The following is a 24147-nucleotide window of genomic DNA, read 5'->3' as shown; positions in this document are numbered from 1 at the left end:
ATGACCTGTGACTGAGAACTGAGTCAGCACCTTTCTCTAATACAACAGCATGCCAACTGATAACTAATTTAACATAATTACACCAATTATGTAACCGATGATTTGATTGGCTGAGCACCCCATAGCGATGTTTTGATTGGCTGAGCAAAGTAGCCTACATAGCGGATAAAAAGTGAGGGCAGAAATGAAGACGCTAATTGTGATTGGCTGGAATGTGATGATGTATGATGATAAGAGCGCCCTTCACTTTACACATGTGTTATTTTTCGTGTTTTAAAAACACTATTGACAATGAAGGGAAAATATACGTCATCTTGTCCCTAACACAAACATTAAATGCAATTAACAAAGAGAATTAAATGTTTGTTTTGACACAGTTTGTTTTACATCGCCATCACATCACCTAATCAACATGACTTTAATATATTAGCGCCCCTCACTTCACACAGGTGTTATTATCTGTATGATTCCTCATGTGCTTTCTCAGATCGCTTTTGTCACCATAGGCTTTGCCACAAACTGTACAAACAAAGGGTTTTTCCCCTGTATGAATTCTCATGTGTATTTTTAAATGACTTTTTTGACTACAGCCTTTACCACAAATTGTACATGTAAAGGGCTTTTCCCCTGTATGAGTCCTCATGTGTTGTTTTAGATTACACAAGTGACTATAGCCTTTGCCACAAACTGCACAAGTATAGGGCTTTTCCCCTGTATGAGTCCTCATGTGTTCTTTTAGTTCAGATTTCCGACTACAACCTTTGCCACAAACTGTACAAGTAAAGGGCTTTTCCCCTGTATGAGTCCTCATGTGTCTGTTCAGATTGCTTCTACCAGCAGAGGTTTTACCACAAACTGTACAGGTAAATGGTTTTTCCCCTGTATGAATCCTCATGTGTCGTTTTAAATGATCCAACTGGGTACAACCTTTGCCACAAGTGGTACAAGTAAATGGTCTTTCCCCTGTATGAGTCCTCATGTGTTTTTTAAGATCGTCTGGTTTACAACAGCCTTTTCCACAAACGGTACAAGTACATGGCCTTTCCCCTGTATGGGACATCAGGTGTCTTTTTAGATTTCCCAGGTCTCCAAAGCTTTTTCCACAAACTGAGCAAGTAAAGGGCTTATCCCCTGTATGAATCCTCATGTGTCTATTCAGTCTATAAGCTACTGTGAAGCTTTTTTCACAAACAGTACAAGTAAAGGGCCTTTCACCTGTATGAATCATCATGTGTTTTTTCAGATCACTCTTTTGAATATAGCCTTTGGCACAAATTGTACAAACATAGGGCCTTTCTCCTGTATGACTCCTCATGTGTTGTTTTAGTTCATATATTTGACCAAAGCCTTTGCCACAAACTGTACAAGTAACAGGGTAATCCCTTGTATGAACCATTTTGTGCCTCTTCAGATTTGCCTTTCGAGTAAACATTTTGCCACAATCTGTACAACTAACGCGTTTCTTCACTGTGTCACTTGTCATGGAGTGAGATTTTGTTGATGATTTCAGGTCCCGGGTCAGCTTGTTGCTCAAAGACACTACTTGACCTTCGACATTAAGTCTCCTGTGTGATTCCAGTGTGTTTAAAGCTGACTGACCTACCCTGGTCTCCTCCCACTCCGATTCAGAACAATGTGGAGTCCAGTCATCACTGTCATCAGTGTCAGATTCAGAACGTGAAGAGAGGAGCGGGTAATCACTATTTGGTTCTGATGGCCCACACTCCTTCACATCAGATTGTGTTTTCATGTGTAACGCTGAGGTGCTTGGTAGAGGCTCTATCTCTCTATTTTCATAATCATATTCACTCTTCCCTGCTAGTAACATCAACATTGACCCATTAGCCTCTTCTGGTCTTTGAAGTAGCTCTTCCGGTTCCTCTTTAATCTGTGGAGACTCTGGTTCCTCCTGCACCAGACTGGGGCAGCTCTCCTGCTGTTCGGTGGAAACCTCCTCTTTACACACAGGGAGGTGAAGGAAGTCTAGTCAAAAGTATGAGAGAAAATCATTAAATGTTCCTCTCTGAGTCTATTTTATAGCTGTACAGTGTGATGGTTGAAGATTATTTTACAACTGTCTATCATGATCTATCATTAGTCTCCCTAACTTGAATGCTGACAAACTTACTTCACCCAGTTCTTTACACCTGAAACCTGTGATGTGACAATAAAGTTGAGTTCACTATAAGACTTTGATATAATGACATAATGATAATGATATAATGATTTTTTTCAATGAATGTACATTGGATTATTATTATTATTATTTATTTTCTGCTACATATGTATATAGCTACAATATCAAAATACATATTCGGAATGGTGTAAGTACCGCTCAAAACCAACTCCAATGATCTATTCCAGACATTTCTAAACTGCTTAAACAATGTGAAAACCTGGTTGGACGCCAACTTTCTCACCCTTGGTTTTATTTTTGACAACTATTTTAAACTTGACACATCAGCTTTGTTGTTAAAACAAGCTTCTTCCAACTAAGACTCATTGCCAAGGTGAAAGCCTGCCTCCCACAAATGCAGCTGGAGGTGCCTATTCACACTTTTATTTGCTCCAGAATAGACTATTGCAACTCATTGTACATACTGGCAATGAACGGATGCAGTTGCCAACTTGGTTATCTTGTCTTGTCTTGTCCTGCCCTGCCTCAGCAAAGTCGAGGTCACCCAGCTGTGTCCATAGGGGCTATACTGTTTCCAGGGAAGTGCAGAGAGTGTCTGAAATCTCCTAACAAAAATAGCTCATCTACAAGTTCACAACGTGTTGCAGCGCGACGCGTTGTGAGCTTGTAGATCAGCTATTTTCGGGTCGCAACCCAGCACTCTTTATCTACTGGAGATGGGTTGTACGACATGGATTTCTAAACAAATTTGTTCAACGCAAAATTCTGCATTCCAAGTTCAGGAGACTTCGAAAAAAAGCAATTCTCCTGAATGCTGCCATCTCTTTCACCATGTAGTAAATGCTGGATTCATGGTCTGGAAAGGGCAGTTGTTTTACAGACGGGTAAACGGGCAGGGGCTCAAGCCCCCTTTGATGTCTATGTGTGCACGTCCCTATAGTCTTTTTCATCTATATTATATTATATTACTGAAATGTTGAGAGAAGAATTACAACAGGATGAATAAAACATCAAAGCACGAAACTTACTGAGGTCCAAGTGGTCTGCAGGTTCCTGTTTAACAGAAACGGTCATAGCTGGTTCTTGCTGGTGTGTCAGCCGTGGGTTGCAGCTGTCAGAACCAGAGGAAGCTGCAGGGGAAACATGTTTTTTATACAATATATACTGTTCAACCTTTCAAATGTTTGGCGCCTCTTAAAGTTAAAGTGCTTTTCTATGTGCTCTCTATGGTTTTGTAGGGAAGTACCCAAGGGTAACACTGTGAAAATTGGCTTTGTATTTCTGTCTCGTCGCCCGGAGGGTGAGACATAAGGATAAAGGATTACACTTTCCGAGTGTCTGTTTGTTGTCCCACCACGGGGACTGCGCATTAGTCCGACATGCTGTTAGTCCGACATACAGCGTGCAGTCATGGTTATGTGGTCTTAACCGGCCACATAGGTTGCTAACCCTAACCTCAGTCTTAACCGGCCACATATAGGTTGCTAACCCTAACCTCAGTCTTAACCGTCCACAAAGGTCGGACTAACAGGAGGTTAGACTTATGGGCAGTCCCCATAGAAAGAACAGCTAGGGGCATTTGCAAACTTGGAGGCATGTTTTAAAGTACACGTTTGCCATTTTTATGTGAAATAACCCCAGATTTAAGACAATTTTGCACTATATAAATTGTAGGAAAAAACTTTCGCACACCTAGAAGTCAGGCGTCTGCACAGGTGCATAGGCCAGTGGACATCAATGAAGGAATAGAATAGTATTTTTCATTTTGATGCATTAAAAAGAAAAATACTCTTGTACTGAGCAAATATACAGTGTGTGGGTGCACACACTGTAACCCACTCTAACCCTAACCCAATTAAAATTGTATTATGAATAGTGTTGATGTTGAATATATATACTAAAGTAATGAATGGCACTCTTTTTGTGGACAAGATCATTTGTTTTACCTGAGAGAGTGTCACACCTCTTCTTATATAGTAATGTTAATGTTGACTCATCAGTCTCCTCTTCAATCTTTGGAAGTTGCGGTACTTCCCGGACCAGACTGGGGCTGTTCTCCTCACGTGCAGGGTAAACTTCTTTACACACATGCAGAAGGAGGAGATAAGATCTAGCATCAGCGGAACAACGTAAAGTGGATGAGATGAAATTCTCCTAGTTATTGATTTGTGTTCTCACAATCACACCAGTAAGCTATTGTCTCTTTTTCAGTTATACTATCCCAAACTGATTACGTTGTCGACAGTTTGGCTTGTTGTCGTGGAAGAGTTGATATCATATTCACACCAGTCTGACTTTCATTCAACTACATCTCAAAGACATATGGATGGAGTGGTATGTGCAAAGCTGCATTGTGCCATATATTACGTGGGCTAACATTGACATCTATATACAGGTCTTGGCAGTGTAACTCTAAATACCGGTAAGTTGAAACAGCCTTTCACAGAGTTTTTAAACTACTTAATTTTTTTAATGAACGGCTTGCCTGACTTGAACAAAATTGTGATGAAGCTACCCACAAGCTGCTGTGAAATGTAGTTCATCGTTCAACATGTGTAAACATATGGTTACAATACAAACCGTCAAAGTCGATGTCCAGCAGTTTGTTTTGTTGCTCCAGCAGAGCTTCTAGTTGTTCTATCTCTCTCTGGAAAAGGTTGCACATGAATTCTGCAGCTGCAGTTAGGCGCTTGCTGACAAACACTCTGACAGTTTGCTTCACACAACAAACATTGCACTGTTTTTCCAAAACACGCAATATCTCCTCTCCCAACGATGTCAGGTATTCATTTGTCGACAGCCGTAGAGACTCTATTTGACACATTTTCCCGCGTTGATGAGACATTTTTTGCCGTTATAGTATAGTATAGTATAGTTCCCCGGCCACCACCATGAAAAACAACACGTACTAGTTCTGGATCTATGACTTATGTTCTGTTTGACTTATGTCCAAAGTCCACGTTTATTATCACACATGCGCGAAAACAGAACAGGCACTATTACTGTCATTCGGACCGTTATCACCTCAGCCTGCATGCAAGTGATTGGGGACCGACGGACCGTGGGAACACGCACATGATGTTTAGGCGGCAGGCGTTATTTATCAGGGCACGGAGCTGCAATCATTTTTAGGCAGGAGGAAAACAGCTTTTCATTTTATGGCATATGCCTACTATAGGCCCTTTAGGCTGCTAGTATAGGTAAATTGGTCCGATTGGGCTTTAATGTTTGAAATATAACAATGAAACCAAGCCATTCTGATGCAGAAAATACCTTTTAGTCACCAGGAGCATAGCCAAATAATGCATATAGGGCTAGGCCTATTATGCTGTATATGGCCGTTTACAGGTAGGCTATAACCACCACATTATTGGTGCGTGGCTATGTTTGAAATATATACCCCTGGCTTGAGAATTAAATCATGTCATTTTGAGGCAAAAACAAGCTTTCAGTTAATTACCAAGTACAAGCTGAATTTTTGGCAGGAGGAAAACTGTGTTTTATGGCACATATGGCCCTTTTACAAGTATAACCACTTAAAGCTATATTTTATTGGTCTAGACTAGAGTAGCCTAATCTATATTATATTGTAGGCTACTATATAATTATGGCTCAATAAATGGCATTTTAGAGGTAGGTCTATTTCCACTGGTGTACTGGTCTGATTATAACTTCTTTATGGGAGTACATATATATAACTTTAATACATTTGGAATTTCATGATTTGTATTGACGAGCTATACACAGGTACCATAGCCTGGACTGAGTGAATAATCTTTGAAATAACCCTCAGGAATGAAACCATATTTATTGTGTTTTATTGGGCCATTTTTGGGCCAAAGGTGTAAGAGTGAGAGGCCTATGTAGGCTATATGGCCTTGTATTGTAAGTTATTATGTCAGTATACATTTAAAATATAATATTTACTAAAGACATCAAATGCTTTTGCACAATTAACTAATTTAGCCAGAGACATTAAAGCTTAATTACATCAGTAGCCTGCCACTAGCCAGCCACGAGTAGGCCTACGACCAGTCGAGTCAATAATTCATTGACAGAAGGTGCTCTGCTCAGTTTGTTTGTCTTTATTGGACTTTTTGTCAAGTAAATTGGTTAAACTCATAAAGCAAAGTGATTTTTTTCTTCCTTTCCTTTCTCCCCTTTGTCAAGCTTAGGCCTATATGCTTTTGTGAGCTTATTTTAGGAAATTATATTTGGAACATTACTTTCAGAAAATTACAAAAGGTATTTCAATGGGTACATACATTAATATGTTGTCGTCAAACCAGCTCTCCTGTTGTTCAGTGACACTGACAGCTCTCCTCCACTAGGTGGTGAAAGGCAACTGTCTCTGAAGTCTGGATACTTTATTGCGCATGCGCAAATCGCTTTGACCCGGAATTTAATGCGTATTGCTGAATCACGGCTGAAACAAATAACCCACCGCAAACAACAACAATAACAACAAATAGCGATTCGTAGCCTAATGTTTTTCGTGGTGGTGGGGAACAAATAGCGCGGTGAAAAATATATCATAAAGTTTTATTCTGAAATGCTTTGACGGGATTATGAATACCTGACGTTGGTGGGAGAGAGAAGTCAGAAGATCATGTCGAGTGTTGTTTACTTGTTTAGGAAAAAGAGCGCTCCGTGATGTTGTGTGAAGCTGAGCCTGCGTCAGCCTAGTGTGCGGCCGACACGTTGATGTGAGAGGTGAGGCTAGTAGGCTTACTATAATAGTAAGCTATTATATACATTTATGATTTTATTGTCATGATTGAATGTATGACACTTTATATTTTGTTGTTCAGACAAAAATGAACGTGGAATGTGATTGATTGATTGATTGATTGAAAAATGTATTAACAGTTTGCAGAATTACAGTACATTTCAAGCACAAACTCAATACAAAGACTGTTAACTGTGAGTGGGCGACCCAATTAATCATTACACTTGTTTACAACAGGGTCCACCTTGTTCAATTCATCAAAACATTTAGAGACATACAAATAGACACTTTAATCTATATTGTTAAAGAACAGAACAGGAATTCATCATAAAGGAAGCAAAAAGGGAAAAGATACAGTGAGGGGAATAGGGGGGGGGGGATGTCTAGGGGAAGGGAGGCTGTTGCGACAGCTTGCATTCAGTGCCTACACTGAATGCAATGTCTACCAGCACCTCCACAGTGAAGATCAAGATGTGGTTTCCAGAAATCCATCATGACCAAAAAAAATGAAAACCACTAAACAAAGGCTAGGTTATTAAATGATGTATGCCATATCATTAAATATTCAAATATATATAGGCCTATATTTAAAAATATATATATATACATAAATAAATAATTATATGTTTTATGGTCAAGATTCAACAGGATCCTGGATGGCTTGATTCTAGGCTTAAAATAATCGATATAAATATTTTTGTAAATCTCTGTGGGGAAAAAGGCAGATTTTTCAACAGAACCAGAAAACCATGCCCAGTGCACATTTACAGTAGGCTATGTAGCACCTTTTTCTTTATCCAAAATGCTTTCCATTCACCCATTCATTCATACACACATTCACACACTGTCAGCGGCTCTTCAAAGTTATGGGTAAGGACATAAAGCCAGGAGCAGTTTGGGAACCCAGACGAAACATTATGGCTTCTGAGTAAAGTTGACAAAAAAGTTTTCTGCCTGACAGCAATGATATTGATCTTGCAAATCGTTTGAAGCTTGCATTTTGGGTCAGTTTCCCTGTCTTTGAAAAACACTTCTTCAACCTTCATCTACAACAAATGTCACATAAATGTCCTTATCCTATTCTTTCATTCCAGACCAGTCTGTGTGGAGTCCAGCCTGCAGAAGATGAGTTCTCCAGAACAAGCCAGCACTGTTTCTATAAAACAGGAACCTGAAGACCACCTGGACATTGGTAAGTTTCGTCACTGGAACAGTGAGGGGCCAATCGGAGAAAGAGTAGTGATGGGTCTTCTAAAGCCCAAACCACACCAACCGGTCCGGTCGGGACAAAACTGTTTTTAACGTAAACCAATGCAACTCATTGAGCATTGGTGTGGTTGACCTTAAAAGCTGTTTTGTCCCGACCCGACCCTTTCGTGTGGTTTGGACTTAACATTCAGTGATTTGGGTGATTTGGAAAAAACCCCGGTCCGCCCTGGTAACATGCACATGCACGCACTACAGTGGGGGGACACGCAACAGGCCAACAGCACGCACACCGAGGCTCGCCCCCGCTCGATCATTATTGGCGGAAAGGCTCATCTCTATGCTGATTGGATGACGGCTGGGAAACCTATGGGGTTTTTTTTTACCCCAGGGGTTAACTGGGGACAGGGAGGAACTCCTTATAATATAAGGAGTTTTGGTGTGCTGACCATAATATTATGGTCAGCATATTATGGTCAGCACACTATAGTAGGGACGATTATCACAACAAAAGAAAAGAATAAGTCATATTTGAATTAAGTGAAATCACTGACTATTCCTTTAAGAATGCTTGTGGGGATGAAAGAAAACACAGACTGACCTGCTGACTGTCAGGTGCACTGCTGTGTTCACACTGGCAGCTACAAAGATACAGGCTACCATTCTTTTTCAATGCAAGCCAGCGACATGAAGATGCATCCGACATTTGTAGCTGCTACAAGAGCTACAAAACGTTTGAGCTGGTTTCAACTTCAGTACGACCGATGACGCAAAGCGACATGTTTGACCAGGTGTGCTGGAAGTGTTTGAACATTACAGTACAAAAAACCGAGACAGTGTTCAATTTCAATGGGTGCAGCCCATAAAGTAATATATGAGCATAAACCTTTGGTTTAGTAAATGAGCATTTAGTCACAGCGGAAGATCATCCAACTACCACAGCTACAAGACAGAGGAAACACTGCAAGAAAATGTTAATCGTTTTGTCTCATCTTTATCTTATCTAGACTTCCTGCACCTCCCTGTATGTAAAGAGGAGCTTTCCACTGAACAGCAGGAGAGGATCCCCAGTCTGGTTCAGGAGGAACCAGAGTCTCCACAGATTAAAGAAGAACAGGCAGAGCTGCTCCAAAGACCCAAAGAGGCTCATTGGTCAATGCTGACAGTGGCAGTGAAAAGTGAAGATGATGAAAACAGAGAGACAGAGCATCTAGCCAGCACATCAGCTGAACACATGAAAACACAAGCTTATATACAGAACTGGGTAGCATCACAAGAAACTAGTAATGGCCAGCTCATCTCTTCACACAGTACTAAATCTGATACTGAAGACAGTGATGAGTGGGAGCAGCCCAGGGGAGATCAGTCAGCTTTAAACACACCAAAATCACACAAAACACGACATTTGGAGGAACCAAAATCTCCACAGATTAAAGAGGAACCGGAGGAGCTACTTCAACGACCTGAGGAGGGTCATTGGTCAATCGTAGTAGTGAAAAGTGAAGATGATGGTGAAAACAGAAAGAGAGAGCCTCTAGCCAGCACCTCAACTGAACACATGAAAACAGAGGCATATATAGAGAACTGGGTAGCATCACAAGCATCTAGTGATGAGCAGCTTATCTCTTCACATTGTACTAAATCTGACGCTGAAGACAGTGATGAATGGGAGCAGACCAGGGAAGACCAGTCAGCTTTAAACACACCAAAATCACACAAGACACAAAATGTGGAGGGACACATTTTGAGCAACAAGCTTTCTCGGGACCTAAAATCATCAAAACAAACTGGCTCAACAATGAGCCACACAGCAAAGGAACATTTAAGTTGTACCGTTTGTGGCAAAATGTTTAATCTTAAAGAAAATCTGAAGAGGCACTCAATGATTCATACAGGGGAAAAGCCCTTTACGTGTGCAGTTTGTTGCAAAACCTTTAATCAAAAGGGTTATCTGAAGAAACACATGAGGACTCATACAGGCATAAAGCCCTTTACTTGTACAGTTTGTGGCAAAGGTGTGACTGATCTCAAATCGCACATGAGAACTCATACAGGGGAAAAGTCTGACAAGTCCTTTACTTGTACAGTTTGTGGCAAAGGCTTTGGTCAAAAGGGTTGTCTGAGGAAACACATGAAAACACATACAGGTGAAAAGCCCTTTACTTGTACAGTATGTGGCAAAGGCTGTGGTCAAATGAGTGATCTAAAAATGCACATGAGGACACATACGGGGGAAAAACCCTTTAGTTGTACAATTTGTGGCAAAGGCTGTGTTCACATGAGTCATCTAAAAGAACACATGAGGCTTCATACAGGAGAAAAGCCCTTCACATGTACAGTTTGTGGTAAAGGTTGTATTCGAAGTGGTCAACTAAAACGACATATGGTGACCCATACAGGGGATACACCCTTTACTTGTCCAGTTTGTGGCAAAGGCAGTGGTCAATTGAGTGATCTAAAAACACACATGAGAATTCATACTGGCGATACACCATTCACTTGTACAGTTTGCGGCAAAGGCTTTTCACAAAGGGTACAGCTAAAACAACACATGCGGAATCATACAGGGGAAAAACCCTTTACCTGTACAGTTTGTGGCAAAAGCTGTGGTCAAAAAAGTGACCTGAAAACACACATGAGGACTCATACAGGTGAAAAGCCCTTTACCTGTACAGTTTGTGGCAAAGGCTGTGGACAAAGGGGACAGCTAAAACAACACATGAGGACTCATACAGGAGAAAAACCCTTTACTTGTACAATTTGTGGTAAAGGCTGTAGTCAAATGTGTGATCTAAAAAAACATATCAGAACACATACAGTGAAAAAGGTCCTTTAGTTGTAGTTTGTGGTAAATACTTTGGTTAAAAATGCACATCTGAAGCTATGGGTTCATGCACATTCCGTTCTAAGTTTATAGCAAAGGCTGTGATTACATGTGTCATCTAAAAGATATGACCCATACATGGGAGAAACCCTTTAATTGTGCAATTTGTAGCACATATTGTAGGTATAATTAGTCTGGAAAGATACTCTCATTGCTCCCAATGTAATTTAGTTCCTTTTTTGGCAGACCCATCTGGAGATATGAGCATTCATATATTGTGAACTTGAGGCTGCATTCAAATGGGTGATCTAAAAACAAAAGGTTGCATTTGGCGCTGTTAGTCGAACAGGAACAAATACTGTTTGATGAGCACACTGTTTGTCCTCATCTGCGTGTGTTCTTGCTCATGCAAAATGTATGCACCCACATAAAGGTGCATTTTGCCCAATCTGGCCTGTGATCTGGTTGACAGTTGACACCACTGGTGAAAGGTAGCTATATAATTTCGTTGAATGGTATTGGAAACTGTTAATATTTCAAGATTATAAAACTGTAAATGTTTATTTAATAATCCTCTTGTACTGTATTTATGCTCTGATAATATTTATCAATGTGAAAGTGCACTTGAGAGGCAAATGGTAATTCATTTATAAGTTCGGAATTTATCAGTCCCTCTTATCCAAGATGATTTTCAATAAGCACGGTAATTACATAGAGAGACAGTGTAGTGCCTCAAGAAACTGGGATCCCAGGTAAACTAAGAACCTACCATCAGTCAAACAATATCACAAATACAATAGTGTAACATGCTATCTACATTGCATTCATATCATTGTGGTCAAGAACAACAAACAAACAAACAAACCTATGTAACAAAAACATGAGTATAGTGACCAAGATATGTCTGCATGGTAGCCATATCTTGGTCAATCACTCTCATCAATCGAGGCAGAAGGTGGCAGGAAGGAAGGGGTATAGGGAGTGTCATGTGCTAGGGGGTGAGATGGAGTCTGAAGAGGTGAATCTACAGATTACAGCAGAACATTCTGACTGAGTCTGCAGTTTTGACTGCAATGGGGAGTTTGGTTCACAGTTTTGGGAGCCAGGAGAGAGCAGTGTCTCGGACGTATGGAGCACAAAAGTGTGTAAACACAAACTTGAAGACAAAAGTGTGTAAACACAAGCATTGAAGACAAAAGTCAGGACACAAATTGTGATTAGCCAGAATGATATGATGTATGATGATGAGAGCCCCCCCCCCCCCCACTTCACACAGGTGTGATTCTTTGTATATAGATAGCAAGCTTTCGGTCATAGATCTTCAGGCATAAAACAACCAGTGAATATGACAGTATATAAAGGTTCACGCCAGGGTGTCATCACTTTATTGACAAATGTGTCAACTGTGCCAAACATTTCAGTGACAAAATAAATTATGGGTAGTCCTACAATTAAGTGTACTACAAAAAACTATGGACACAACTGTCCACTAGCCAGGAAGCACAAAAAAAGGACACAAAATCCAATACAATGCAGACATCAGGCAGTAGCAATTATAAATTAAGGAGCATTTTAATCTATTGTGATTTATTTATTGTACGACACTAATGTCAAAATGTCGTCATTAGAGGTTGTAGACTTTAGGGTAAAACAATCAGCCAAATATATTTGGAAACTGAGTGGGTTATTTTGTTTTAGATGTATTAATATTGTTATAATTTATGCTCTAGGAACAATGGAAATGTGAGCTAAACATACAGCATTCTACTTAAATAAGAAGAGGGACAATGCTAACACTATGGTGAAATGTGAATAAATCAGAACTGAGTGAATTCAGTCTCGCTGTTTCTCCTGTATTTCAACTTGTTTTTCAGGATAATGATATGTCTGCTGTATAGTGCCGGAGAAGATGTGCCCATGTTGCCTCTTCGGGCTCTGCTTCAGGCTCCGTGTTAAGCCCGGCCACCAGGCACTCGCTGTCGAGCCCTACCTCCGGCCTCCTATAGTACTATATATTTGTACTTTTGTCACATACCTGATCTTTGCCTCATAACTCTTTGTTGTTGCATTCAATCTGTGAATGAAACTGGTGCTATTGCACATTGGACACATGCCTGTTTTGATTGGGCCACTTAATTAATTGCAGCTTTCTTAAGAACCGCTCATCCAAACAAGTTAAAACTTGTTACATGAGTCCTCACTCAGCGAATGTTGACTCCATACAGTGTTCATTTTTCAAGATATATCGAGAGAAAAAAACATTGCATTCAGGGTCATCAGGGTTTCGGGTCTCGCAACATCATATATCTCTCACTCAGGTGACCCAGCTATAGGTAGCTTTTTCTAATATAAAAAGCTACATAGGGGTGTAACAACACATTTTAACATTTAATATTATATATATTATATTATGCATGAATATTTCTCTTCCTAACCTTTATAGCGTTGTGATACGTATAACATCGGTACAGTAACCATCAAAACATTCTATCCGTGGGAAATGTGTATGTGGATTGTGCAGGATTTGTCTTTTAAGGGAAATATTATGGATGTAAATAATTAACGATTCACTGGCAAATAGATATTTTATTTGACCACATATGGACAAACTCAGACCCTGACGGACACAGAGATTCCAAACATTTATAGTGTAGTGATATGGAATGCAGCATTAATATAAAACCCCTCTAACTTGTATTAATATTGCTAAATGCAAGGCAGTCCGTATTGACACAATCGATTCTTTGCATCTACTACTATAGTAGTTGTGTACATTTCAATGTAGTTCGATTGTTGGAATTATAATTTATACAATTTCTGTATCATTGCACCTTACATCATTTGGGATATATATATATATATATATACAGTATATATACGCGCGCACACACACACACACACACACACACACACACACCATTGGATTAGTGATCGCCATTTTGGAGAAAGTGTATTAACCGGTAACCATTAATTAACCGCTAAGGGAATGTCTTGAAAAAAATGTCCTATATTAGAGGGGCTCTACACGCTACCCTATAGAGGGTATGCGCGTGACATCATCATCAAACCCCCGAAATTATGCAGGGACGCCTACTGAGTGGCAAAAAATGACTTTCTGGCCTTGACAGCCCATGCATCTACACAGAAAAGTCCTTTCTGATTGCATTAAACAACGTTAAACAATGTTAAACTCACTTTGCATGTTACTTTGCCACTCGATGTGCCATTCACTTTAAGCATGCGCATACCCTCTATTGGTCGTTGTGACTGGTGACTGATTTATTGACAACACACTTTTTGGGCGTTGCTGCATTGTAAACTCCTTTACATAATGGTTATGGCTGAGTGACATGCGGTGATGGTAGTCTGCCAAACAAATATCTTCGATAACAGTCCAAACACACAGAGAACAGTTACAACAAGCTAGTAGCTCGTCAGCTCTTTATTGCAACATTATTGCATGTATGCAATGAATATGCCTATTTAAATCCTGACACTCTTTCACTACTATTGTTCTACAAGTAATCCATGTGCTGCCGGTAATAATGGTATGGGAGCATATAAAATAGAAACACAGCATTGTATGCAATCAAATAACTTGAATGAATCCTCAATGAAACCTCAATTGCATTTTGACCAAAACATTTGTCAATAAATGCTACTACAGGCTTTTTTCCTCAAAGTGAGAAATGGTGTGTATTTTCAGATCATCACTTTGACTGAATCTTTGTTCACAAACTGAGCAACTAAAGGGTTTTTCCCCTGTATGAGTCGCCATGTGTTCTTTCAGCTTACTCTTCTGACTACAGCCTTTGCCACAAACTGTGCAAGTAAAGGGCTTTTCCCCTGTATGGGTCCTCAAATGTGATTGCAGCTCACTCCTCTGACTACAGGCTTTGTTACAAACGGTACAAACATATGGTTTTTCACCTGTATGAATCCTCATGTGTTTATTCAAATCACCCTTTTGAAGACAACCTTTGCCGCAAACTGTACAACTAAAGGGTTTTTCTCCTGTATGAGTCATCATGTGTCTTTTTAGATCACTCATTCTACTACAGCATTTGCCACAAACTATACAACTAAAGGGTTTTTCCCCAGTATGTGCCCTCATGTGTCTTTTCAGATCGCTCATTTGAGCACAGCATGTACCACAAATTGTACAACAATAGGGTTTTTCCCCTGTATGAGTCCTCATGTGTCTATTCAAATGGTTTTTTTGACCAAAGCATTTGCTACAAATTTTACATATATAGGGTTTTTCCCCTGTATGCATTCTCATGTGGTCTTTTAGACGGTCCATACGACCAAAGCTTTTACTACAAACTGTACAAGTAAATGGTTTTTCCCCTGTATGAATCCTCATGTGTGTTTTGAGAGTTTCATTTTGAGTATAGCTTTTGCCACACACTGTACATGTAAAGGGCTTTTCACCTGTATGATTTCTCATGTGTGTCTTCAGATGTTTCTTTTGTCGATAGCCTTTACCACAGACTGTACAGGTAAATGGCCTTTCCCCTGTATGAGTCATCATGTGATCTTTAAGCTGACCACTTTGACTACAACCTTTACCACAGAATTTGCAAGTATACGGCCTTTCCCCTGTATGAGTCCTCATGTGTGTTTTTAGATCACCCATGAGACCAAAGCCTTTGCCGCAAACATTACAAGTAAAGGGCTTTTCCCCTGTATGAGTCCTCATGTGTGACTTCAAACCGTCCTTACGTGAAAAGCTTTTGCTACAAACTGCACAATCAAAAAGTTTATTTTGTGCCGCGTCTGATTTCAACGTGTTTAAAGCTGACAGACCTTCTGTGCTCTCCTCCCAATCATCACTGTCTTCATTGTCTGATTCAGAACACTGTGAGGAGAGAAGCTGGTCATCGCTAGATTGCTGTGATGCTACCCAGTACTCTATATACGCTTGTGTTTTCATGTGTTCCGTTGAGGTACTGGCTAGAGCCTCTGTCTCTCCGTTTTCATCATCATCTTCACTTTTCACTGCAGGTAATTTCAACGTTGACCCATCAGCCCCTGCTGGTCTTTGAAATAGTTCATCCTGGTCCTCCGTAATCTGTGGAGTATCTGAAGGGCTCCTCTCTTGCTGACCAGGGGGAACTTCCTCTTTACCCACAGGGAGGTGCAGGAAGTCTGGGCAAAAGGTAAAATGAGAGAAAAATATTTTATGTTTGAACTTCCCTTTTTTCCCCCCCCACACACCGTTTCTTGAAATGTAGCTGTGGTAGGTGGAAGACACATGCCACCGTTAAGTGAGAAGGCGGCCCGGGAAATCCAAGTTTTCCCAGACGTAATCTATAACATCGCGTCACCAGGATTTTCCAAACAGCGTAGAAAAGTTAAGTCGGTTGCACGAAGATACCAAGGATTTGTCAGTGATGTTACTGCTGTGGTTTATGAACAGCTTCAAGTCATATGATACTTGCAGTGGTGTTACAAGCCGGTTGTCACGATTGCGCAAATAAAACAGTAAAGTATTATTTCATGTCAACATTCAAGTTTAACATTACTTCTCATTGGTCAATGTGAAGTAATATATATAGGCCTATATGTTTTAAGATTCGTTTTTGGCTTTTCTGCCTTTATTGATAGTATCAAGTGGAGATACACAGGAGAGAGACATGCAGCAACGGTCATCATGAACAGGACTCGAACACGCAACGTGCTTGACCATGCGCCTGGACCACTTGGCCAGCGGGCGCCCAATGTGAAGTAATATTGATTGCAAATCTTGTATTTATTTCATCGTTTTGTGCCTTTTATTAGTAGTGCAAGTCCAGTCTCATTTCATTTTAATGAAAATAACTAAAAAGCCTGCTGCAAATAGCCACCTGGTTCTTTTAAAAGCCCCAGGGTCCAAATTGATTTTGCGTATTAAACGCTGGGGGGCTACTATTTGGGAAAATACGCCAGATTTTTACTAATCTTGTACACGACGAAGAGTCTCTACTTTCTGAAAACACCAAATGATGAACATCAAACGTCAATGGCGGTCTACGCCTTGTATTGAAATGAAGAAAATATATTCTTCAATAAGAGTCAATGAGTGACTGATTTTTTATTATCCCGCTGACCAATTCAGTCCAGGTAGAGAATAGTATGAACTGGTCTGGCAGAATCCATGAAAGCATGGATCTTTTTTACATTTAGATTTCTTTTATTAATAATAATAATAATAATAGCTCAGATTTATATAGCGCTTTTCTAAATACCCAAAGCGCTTTACAAGGGAACACTAGGAACAGACTTTATAACTTTGGTTGACTTTATTAAGAGAGAAAAAAAAAAGAAAAAGTAAAACATAACAGATACAGGGTTAAAAAGATAAAAGGATAAATGAGACGTCAACTGGGGAAAGCTATTTTGAAGAGGTGGGTTTTGAGTGAGGATTTGAAACAATTCTCCTCCATACCCGAGTCAGTGAATCCATAGAAATCTTCCTCGTCGCTTTCCTCTTCAAACATTAGATAGATCCGTCGATGCTGTTCTGTGTCCATGGCTGGAGAGAGGAAAACATTTATATATATATATAAATATAAAAATAACAAGAGTGTGTTTGCTGCGTCCATCTTTTGCATACGAGGAGAGCAGAGCTATCTATACCCATGTGGCATGCAACGTAATGCTTTTGATTTGATTATTGTTGTGTTTCTATCCTGTTTTACTTTACTCTCCAGCTCTTAGTCTACCTTGATCATCCTTTCTCAAGAAAACTACAAAATGGTGTAGCGTGCACAAAAATAAAAGTAATGTTATTTAACAATAAAGCTCATTCTCATTCTAATTGTTTCACCACCAATACAGTTGCTGCTCTGTGTAATTATCTTTCCCTTTATTACCAATGAGAACAGAGTGCTGTGGCTACCGGTAGGATGTTGCTGGTTTTATAATTTAAAGTGTTTTCAGCATTGTCTCCATCGCAGGTGTTATAATGTACAGTAGCTTGTACAGGAAAATCACTGCTTAACAATGAATCAGTCGATAAGGTAAATCAACTAATCAAGGTTGGACGATATGCCAAAAATGACAAAATCAGCCATAGTCTGCCCCAAAATCGCAGATTGACGATATATTCGCACTATGAAAGCAATAATGTGAGAACAGCTCCCCGGTCCCTTAAGCTCGAGTTATATTCACTGTACAGCGAGTCACGTGTCGAAAATAGCAGATCTAAAAGCTCACAACGTGTCGTGAGCTTGTAGATGTGAATTATATTATGATCGTATGTCTTTATATGTCTTGATTAATTGAATGCACAGGACCACAATAGAGCACCGAAGTCTGACGTCACTTTCAGTAGAGGGCGCCAGTACACAGGTTCATATATTTTTGAGTGGTGCAACCACTCCTACAACCAGCAATATCCGTGTGTATCATGTATCAGTCATCATGAGCACGAGTGGTGTGCGCATGCGTGAAATTGGAACGAGAGAAGTATGTGTTCTCAGCGACGCGGATTGATATCCATATTAAAGCTAATTTGACGGAGCAGAGAGAGAGAGAGAGAGGAGGGGGAAGAGAGGGGAGTTGCACCACTCGGTTCACACAGGTGTGATTTTTTATTTGCATTGAAATCCCCATTTTAGGTCAGGATTTTAGGTCGCTTCATGTAAGAACTGTGTTTGAAAAATAAACCGATCATCCCAGCCTTTCTGTCAGGGGGGTGGCTGTGCGTCGTTAATGATGTCCATTCATATTTGATACAGCCAATTTCTGGAGAAAATGGAATTAATTTGGCCGCAAAAGCCTTGAAACTACATATGAAAGCAATGTCGCTGCTAATATACGTCACACCCAGCTGTCAGTGTCAACACATTGCGTTCCTGAGATTCCTCGTTGACGTAAGCTTAGCAGGCGGTGACTCGACTCGTACTAACCACGAAACATTAAATATCAATAAAAACAACTTAATTAACATGTCAGTTTATGTTGTGCGACGGGCAGCTGCAGCCACTACCCGGAAATGTAGTCTCTGGGTTGTTTGGGTATATTTGTACATTTACATATCCACTCACATATCCATATGAGTGAAAAGGCCGGGATGATCAGTTTATCTTTTACACAAAGTCCCCCTATGGCGATTTCAATGCAAATAAAAAGTACACAAACCTGTGGACTGGCGCCCTCTACTGACAGTGACGGCAGGACTTCTGTGCTCTATGGAAACATTGTGTTATCCATTATTGTATCATTTTACCACTGTACTTTTTTGCAAACTGTTAAAGTAGTCAATAAATCAAAAACAACAGAACAGAACAACAGAATAAAAATAAATGACGAGTGAGAGCATGAAACTTACAGACGCCCGGGTGTTCTTCAGGTTCCCGTTTAATAGAAATGGTCATGGCTGAATCAGGAGAACTCATCTCCACCTGCAGGCTGGACTCCACTGACTGGTCTGACTCTGAAAGGAAGCAGGGATCGACATCGGGGACGTGCAGAGAGTGTTAGAGAGGCTGGAAATCCCGTCAGAGGGCACTTTTGGACAAAAATAGCAAAAATAGCAGATCTACAAGCTCACAATGCGTCGCGCTGCGACGCGTTGTGAGCTTGTAGATCAGCTACTTTCGGGGCGCAACCCAGCACTCTTTAGCTAGTGGAGATGCAGTGTAACGTCAAATTTGTACAAAATGCTGTGTTCAAGTCCAGGAGACTTTGGGAAAAAAAGCAATTCTCCTGAATGCTGGAAAGGAGTGGCATTTGCATTTCTTTCACTGTAGTAAATGCTGCATTCGTGGTCTGGAAAGGGCAGTTGTTTTACAGACGGGGTAAAAGGGCAGGGGCTCAGCCCCCTTTGATGTCTATGTGTGAACGAACCTGATTGACATTATAAATGACCTGGAAGGCCTGGCCTGGAAGTACCGTTTGAACCCCCTGGGCCAGTAGAATGCATGAAACATCCAAAGAAATAAAACACTGACACCTAATTTCACATCATTTTCCTATGGTACTGGTGTTTTGTAATGTTTTTTTTTTTAATTAAATCATCTATGCAGCTTCATGAGTCCGACATATTGTTGGATTAAAGACGAAGCATAGTTTATTCACTGCTTGCTCCCGCGAGACGCATGCGTTCGGTTCACTACAGTCTTGTAGCAGCACAGAGCATTTAATCTTCCCGTTTTCTCTTTTCTTTCTTTCTTTTTGGAGTGTTTTTACAGACTGGGAAGCAACATTCTTCTGTTAAGTGTTAACACAATCAAACGTTAGGAATGTAGTCAGGGATGTGCACACGTAGACATCAAAGGAGGGCTTCAGCCTCTGCCCTTTTACCTGTCTGTAAAACAACTGCCCTTTCCAGACCACGAATGCAGCATTTACTACATGGTGAAAGAAATGCAAAGGCCACTCTTTTCCATGCCATGCCGGAAGGCAGCTATATAGCATTCAGGAGAATTGCATTTTGCGCTGAACAAATTTGTTTAGAAATCCAATGTTGTACATCGCATCTCCACTAGCTAACAATACAGTAAAGAACCTGGGGGTTATTATTGATTCTGAATTGAATTTTAATTCACACATTAATCATGTTACCAAGATTGCCTTTTTTCACCTTAGAAATATTGCACGAATCAGAGCCTATTTGTAGCCAGAGTTTTAACTAGAACTAAGATGAGAGAACATATTACTCCAGTTTTGGCATCACTGCACTGGCTTCCGGTTGTTTTTAGGATTGATTTTAAAATTATTTTACTTACTATAAAGCTCTCAATGGTCTCGCACCTTCCTACCTACATGACTGCCTGCCTAAATATGTCCCAAACCGCCCCCTAAGGTCTTCCACTGCTGGCCTGCTCGCTTTGCCAAAAAAATGGCAACTAAAAAATACGGGGAAGCAGCATTTTGCTTCTACGGGCCGTCGGCATGGAACAAGCTCCCACTGTACCTTCGTCAGGCAGCCTCTGTAGACATTTTTAAAGCTCAGCTCAAGACCCACTTCTACAACATTGCTTTTAATTGATCTTTTATTTTTTATTTTTGTTATTCATGTCCTCACTGTATTGCATTACTGCTTGTTCTTAATGTTGTTGCCTTGCTTTTCTTTTATTCTCCATTTTTCTGTAAAGCACTTTGAGCTGCATTTCATGTCATGAAAGGTGCTATACAAATAAAGTTTTATTATTATTATTATTATAGCTAAAGAGTGCTGGGTTGCGCCCCGAAAATAGCTGATCTACAAGCTCTCAACACGTTGCTGCAGCGTTGGTTCACGATAGGTCGCGACCTTTCTTTTACAAAATGAGATTCCAGACAAATTATGATAATTATGGTTACCGTATTTTAATTTAACAAAAACGAGAAAATACAGTATTTTATTCATCTTTTATATATATCAACTCAAAGAATGGTACAAGTAATGGCTAATGTATACTCTGCTACAGTCATTCAATAGTATTACACATAACACGTCATGGTATATGGCATGTGAAAAAGTAGATCTGCTTTTTTAAGGATTGTCAGGTTCTTGTATATTTCTGGTGAGCAATATGCAATATTATCTCCCATCTCTATTAGTGAAAATAATTTGAAAGGTGATGTCAACCTTAACCCATTCTGAACGGGAACCCATTTTGGTGTTAAGCATCATGTTATGCTTTAGCTATTGAAAAATAGCAGATCTACAAGCTCATAGCGCGCCACCGAGTGGCGCGCTATGAGCTTGTAGGTCTGCTATTTTTTTTTAAATCGAAGAACGACTGACATTTTTAGAATCTGATCTCAGGTCAGAATGGGTTCATCAGACCAGTGTGTGTCCAGTGGAAACCTCGTATGAATCTGATCTCAGGTCAGAATGGGTGAACTGGCATGATACAAGTCCAACTACTTTCCAATTATATGTTTTTCTGCTGCTTCTGTACTCTTTGAGCTCTTTGAACTCTCATTGTATTTCAAGATCATAATTATTGTAAAAACACTGAATGGAATTCTATTCCATGAGACCATATCATTTCCTCCACAGTGCCTCAAGCCTGGCCGGGAATTACAACCAACATAACTGCCACTTTTAGGGCTATAGCTATCATTCAAAAGGAAATTATTAGTTTACTAATAGTCATACACATTTGACTAATATTTAAAAAATAATTGATTTCAATAAAGGAGACAGAAGAATAGAAGATATACACTACTACATTATCACTAAAGGAAACATTAATACACAGGAATATAACAATTCACTAAAGGACTTATGAACATTAGTGTAGACCAGGGGTGCCCAAAATGATCGCAAAGGCTCTGCAGGTATAGACCATAGACCACATGACATGTATATGTATTTCTTTTTTTTTACTAAACGTATATTATAATCAGTGTCACTAAAGGAGATACAAGAATATTTATAACATGATAATACTCAATTTAATGTATTTAACACCAAAGGAGACAGAAACGTATCTACAATACATCAATAGACATATTGGCAATATTATGTCATTCATATTTTCATGAATTAATGTAATTAATTAATTAATCCATTGTAATACTTCATCATCATATGACAGTTCTGCTATACGTGAGCTTGTAGAGTGGCTTTTTTTCCACTATTTAAAAACACATGATGACTAATTATGAATTAATAATAACAAAATCAGGCCTTCATTTGGTCTTTGGGCCCGATCAGTTTGAGCTAAATGTCACTATAAAGACGTTGAAATTGTTTTTAAACAAATGTGTCATAAACCGGTAATAGCAGCTATTATTTATAATAACGTACGGCCTAGATTGTCAAATGATCTTGGAAGGATATAGGCTATAACAGTTTTAGCTTTAACTGCTAAACTAGCCGTTAAGCTAAAGTTAGCATCAAAGTGTTTTCGTGTGCAAAATAATCAAACAGCTATAGTCTTATACCCAATCTATACAGCTTGACGACTTGTTGTCATGCTGAGATGAAGGTTTCTTCTCCATGTTTGTACTTACAGGAGTCCTGTCTGCCGCCGTGCAGCGATAAACCGTGAAGAAAAGCTTGCAAGTGCTACACCATAACAACAAATAAGGCTTCCGGTCTTAACTTTCAAATTAATTCCAAAAAGAAAAGAAAAAAAGATTTAATACGTCAATGATAAATCAATTATTAAAGCATGATACAGGCTGATCTGGATGGGAGATCGATCAACGCAGCTGCTGAGCTGCGCTCTACCCATATTCTGTTTGTCAAAGTGTTGAACAAAGAGAATAATCTAAACTATTTACTTCACTTGTTGAATTAAAACAGATCTGCTTTGTTATTATGGCATACGGTCTACAAAGGTTCGTGCGCGCACACGCACGCGCGCGGAGAGAGATGGAATTGATCCAGGATTGATCCAACAACAAAAATACAATACAAATACAAATCTACTATTTATTTATACTGTGTATCCAGCCTATTTTATTTTATTCCATTCTTATTATTTAATTTATCTATTTGAAGTTTTGAACAATTTAGAAATATTGTCAAAATCATAATTCAGTCAGGACAACTCATGAATGGATGGAATATATATTTATTGAATATAAAATGAGCAATATTTATTATGGTTTGGCAATTAATTTGATCTGCTTTTTAGGTACTCTGATCAAGCGCATCAGTCCCAATCATAAAGGCATGCACCCGTACCTAAAACAGCAGATCCAAATGACAGGTGGTAGCTGGGGTGGAGGAGGGTGAGCAGCAAAGCTTTAGCAAACAGCAGCTCAACAGAATCAGTGTGCAATAACAAGCAAGCAGGATGAGCAGTGCAAGCTTCCAGTGTAAATAGCCGGTATGAAGCTGGAAAGAATGAGTGTGTGTGTGTGTGTGTGTGTGTGTGTGTGTGTCATGACTGGATGAGTGAATCCTGTGAATGAGAACGTGATGCTGAGGCGGCCCAATGAACGGCCACCGGCAACTGCACTGAACTTGCTTTGCGCACTGTATGTCTGTGACAGCCAGGCGCGACGCTCATTTACCATTTACCATTTTGTCATAAAAAGAGTGATTTTAACCTAGTTAAATAAAGGATAATGAATGACAAATGTATTGGCCTAGATTAGTTTAAAGACAGAAAACATTTTACCCTAACCCTACTTGAAGTAATGACTTTTTTCTGTTTATTTAGACAGGACGACATAAATAAATGGCTTATACAAGGGTTAGCGTGTGTCAGAACAGCTAACACGAAGAGCCGTTTTTGTCCAGTGTCCACTATAGTCTGGAAAAATAAATTCTGACCTCTGGCCCCCTGGACGGCCCATACACTTTTTGAATGATGC

At 39.7% G+C, this 24147-nt stretch overlaps 1 long non-coding RNA gene across 1 annotated transcript; it reads right to left on the bottom strand.

Annotated features, from left to right (window-relative positions):
• Window positions 1–15130: 15130 nt before the first annotated feature.
• On the bottom strand, window positions 15131–22893 carry LOC308330512. Its single transcript, XR_013965487.1, has 4 exons — window positions 22765–22893; window positions 19214–19318; window positions 17327–17413; window positions 15131–16047 (listed from the first exon to the last, which is right to left on the bottom strand). It is a non-coding gene; the product is annotated as an uncharacterized lncRNA (long non-coding RNA).
• Window positions 22894–24147: the final 1254 nt, after the last annotated feature.

Source organism: Protomyctophum bolini (genome assembly GCF_963924005.1).
Source record: "Protomyctophum bolini genome assembly, chromosome: 16".
Classification (NCBI taxonomy): domain Eukaryota; kingdom Metazoa; phylum Chordata; class Actinopteri; order Myctophiformes; family Myctophidae; genus Protomyctophum; species Protomyctophum bolini.
The sequence above is the reverse complement of the archived record's forward strand: the minus strand, read 5'-3'. Positions and strand labels throughout refer to the sequence as shown.